Source organism: Hetaerina americana, unplaced genomic scaffold (assembly GCF_022747635.1).
Source record: "Hetaerina americana unplaced genomic scaffold, ioHetAmer1.1.p SCAF_1551, whole genome shotgun sequence".
Classification (NCBI taxonomy): Eukaryota; Metazoa; Arthropoda; class Insecta; order Odonata; family Calopterygidae; genus Hetaerina; species Hetaerina americana.
The window spans coordinates 3,756-7,776 of NW_027286683.1; the positions used below are offsets into that span (position 1 = coordinate 3,756).

The following is a 4,021-nucleotide window of genomic DNA, read 5'->3' on the forward strand; positions in this document are numbered from 1 at the left end:
TTCTCCGAGTAGCTTGCTGAAATTTGGTGCTGGTACTCTGGCTTAATAATTGGTAAATACGTGGTTTAGAGCATGTAATATTTATTGACTACTTAGCTACTCCAACTTAAAACTTCCAGCGGCACTTGGCTTGTGTGATTTCGTAATATACAGTGGAACCCAGAGCCCTCCTCGAAAAATTAATTTATTGGTTTCGGTGGACGAGAGAAATAATGTTCGTGTAATCTGTAGGTAATAGAAATTTAAAATAATGAGATTCAACAAAGTTTTATACCCCACATTAGCGTCTGCAATGTTACGTCTACTGATATTATGCGCTGTACGAATTAGGTGTGACCAGTTTTTATCAGCAAATTATGGTGATTATATTTTTAGGCGTAATTTATAATTTGAAATTATTTAACGAGTCGTGAAATGTTAAAGTTGTTGTCTTGACAAATACCCAAGAATTTTCCAGGAAATTCAAAGCCCGGCTAGCTCAGTCGGTAGAGCATGAGACTCTTAATCTCAGGGTCGTGGGTTCGAGCCCCACGTTGGGCGATTTTTTTCGTGTTTTTTTATTATTTTTTCATTATCTTTTACTTGCATTATCTACGGCAGTTTTCATGTTGGATATTTTGACATTTTCTTGGGGCAATAAAACGAATTCGGGAATTTTAAACGTATACGACATCCCTGTAAATTAGTATGTTGAGTTCGAGGAGGATGGTAGATCCGAAATTTGAATTGAATAATTGAAAAACTCCAATAGCTGTAAAAAGTTTACCTTTCAAAACTAAGTACAAATTAGATTAGTTGGCTAACACCATAAGTCAAAGGATGGGGTAAAGGATAAAAAAGGAAAGGGATGAGAAAGGTGAATACGAATACGCGTATTTCGGTCACTTTTTTTACCTTTTACCCCATCCTTTGACTTTTGGCGTAAGCCAACTAATCTCATTTGTACTTTCTTTTGAAAGTTAAACTGTTTACGGCTATTGTAGTTTTTCCTTAATTCAATACTAGTAGCTGTAAGAGCTCAATTCTATCAATGCCGAAATTTGAAGTTAGCACTTAGTAAAATATGCTCAGTGTCTTTGAAAAGTATATCATTGGTAGATAATTTCGTATGGATCCTAATTGATGGACTTACCTTATATTTTTCCTGCGCCAATACTCTTAAACCATTTCAGAACTATGAAAATCGATAATGTTACCTGAATTCTATTAGCATAATTTTTTGTCTTATTACAGTCACCAAAACTCAAATGCACGGTTGGTATCATTAAAGCAAGTGGCTGTATGTGAAATTTTGTGTATGTTAATTTACAATATCATTGTACTCTCGATTGAAATAGCATTGCTTCATTTAATTTTGTTGTGGGACGTGCTCTTCACGAGTAAATTCATTTTCTTCGTAGATAGATTTTATCTTTTTCGAAGACGTGAAATAAATTTCATTCACTAAATGCTAAGTTATGTTTGGTTGAATTTAAGGAAATTACTTTGGCTATCAGAATTGCTATTTTTATTTATATTATATGAGAGTACACAGATGGAATTCTTTTAAAATGTGTAACAGTAATATTCATCGTTATACATTTACTAGTTTTCTAAATTTGAGCTAATGGTTTCATGGATTAAAACCATTAGAAGAAGATAAATACTTCTAAATTTGTTATAGTACAAATGTGTTTTCCTAGGTTCAGTGGCATTTTACGGTTAATTGACCTGGTAGAAGAGTGTGAATCACATTGACGTCATTATTATGAGTTCACTCTAGGAACTTATTATACGATCACGACATACACACATGTGATGCTTCAATGATTTTAACGGTAAAAGTAGCATACAGGGTTCGTCCGGAAAATAAGTGTACTGATTTTTTCCCGCCGCTCCAGGCGCGCCCAGCACCGCTCTGACGGGCTGCGATTGGAGGGGGGTATGTTGGCAAGCGACGCTGAAAAAAGCAGTCGGCTCTGAGCTGTGGTGTAGTGAGGAGATTGGCTTGGATATCATACGTGAGGGTTCCCTAGGAATTGTTCAAGATTTTAAACCGAGATCTTGCGGTGGAAAGCAGAACGCACTAGGAACAGTGCCACCCTAAAAAAATGCCTTTTTATTTCACTATCAGTACTGCCACGAGAATGAATATAGTTATTTTCCGATATATATGTTGCATTTTCAATAAATTAGGATGTAAAGAATATGAAAATATCTGCTGCCAATATTAAAACTGTTTTTTTCTAATGAAAATGGAATTATAGAAATTCGGTGGCAAAATATTAAGGCTAAATAATTTTCTGAAGTTATCGACAATTATAGTTTAACTGTTGCATTGAAGTTCCTCTCGGGTATTTAACATTATGAATAAATAATTATTAAGATATGAAAATTTGGAAGTTCTTCACCATACAGTTATTCGTTCATTACGACTCGTGGGTATGAATAATGGATATACCTGTATAATGTCAGCTTCGAACGGCAAAACATTCACAGGGTTTAAGTGTTACTTCTATCTTGCGCTCCAACGATGAATATCGTATTCCCGAATGCTAATATTTAATATTTTAGTACTGCGAAAGAAAAGATGTTTCAGCAATCGGCTTCAGTTCAGGTATTCAATAATTTCGTGGACAGCGCCGAAGACGTGGAGTCACTTATTAACTTCGGACTTCAAAAATTGTGAATATGCTGAAATAGCCTCGGTTGTACTGACCAGAAACAAGGGTATTTACTAAATTCATTTTATCAGGAATGGGGGAGGAAAAGTTCATCATTAAAAATTCTTGATCAAATTAATGAAAATATTTCTATTTTATTTTGGAGAAAAAGACACTATGGATTTTATCCTTGTTGGAATTTCATAGAAGCCAAATTAATGAAAATATTTCTATTTTATTTTGGAGAAAAAGACACTATGGATTTTATCCTTGTTGGAATTTCATAGAAGCCTAGGAAACATTGAGTGCTTGTTAGAGATTGACATGGGCTTCAATAAAGTACACCATGCCCTAAACCTGGCTTTACGATTTCTCAACAAATTATACAATTATATTTTCAGGCTCACATATGGTTTTTGCTTTTACCTCGTGATTTATAATTAATTTTACAGTATATGTACATCCATAAAATTTCGTCTCCTTCACTTTATTCCATTGGGTATATATACCGAAATAAATTTTTAAAGTGATACTTGACCTCCTGAAAGAGTAAAATATCTAAAAAATTATAAAATATATAATTTCATGTAATTACTCCTCTTTATAAATAGTAAAATCACTACCATCGGATATTAATGGCATTCGGCTCCCTGTAATTTTAATACTTCCACTATCCACTCGCCATCGGATATTGATGACATTGCGTCCCGTTCATTCTTAATACTTCCTCTTCGCCACTAACAACTTCCGAGAATCTTATAATGACATTTCAAGCTACGTTATATCTTTTTAAAGAATTTGGAATTTTTATAAAAAATAACCGGGAAAAATATGGCAACGATAAATAGATAAAATCATCGTTTGTGAATATATAATAAGGACGGTGTGTGATTGGATCCGGGATTGTTATCCGCAGAGTGATGATTGAAATGCGATGAGTGATCCAAGATTGAAATCCGTGCGAAGATTCATAACTCCCACAGCTCCATTAGCTGAACCAGAGCTCTCTGATTTTCCTGGTACAATAACCTCTGGGAAACTTAAGACAGAGGAAGGGTTGTGTCCCCATACTCGAAATGTCTATTTCATGCGTCCTAGGGAGTGCCAGGTGGGCTCTATCAAGCCAACTAAAGACCACAGTGAAAGTAAATTCTTGCTTTACCTCTCCCCACAGAAGCCGGCTTCGAGCCACAAACGAGTGGCATGCAGTTTTATAACTCTGGTTGATAACTGTTGTTATAATCGGAAGTATTAGTATAAGCATTATAGCAACGGTTGATAATAAATTGGAAGAGTCCTTGCTTCCCCCCCCCCCCTAACATTGATGACAAATGCAAGAGAACTGTTTGCGGGAATGGCGTAAGGGATGCAGCAACGGC

General features: G+C 35.2%; 1 non-coding gene across 1 annotated transcript; it reads left to right on the plus strand.

Moving 5' to 3' along the window:
* Positions 1-467: 467 nt before the first annotated feature.
* TRNAK-CUU (transfer RNA lysine (anticodon CUU)) lies at positions 468-540 on the plus strand. The gene has a single exon. It is a non-coding gene; the product is annotated as a tRNA-Lys (tRNA).
* The last annotated feature ends 3,481 nt before the right edge of the window (positions 541-4,021 follow it).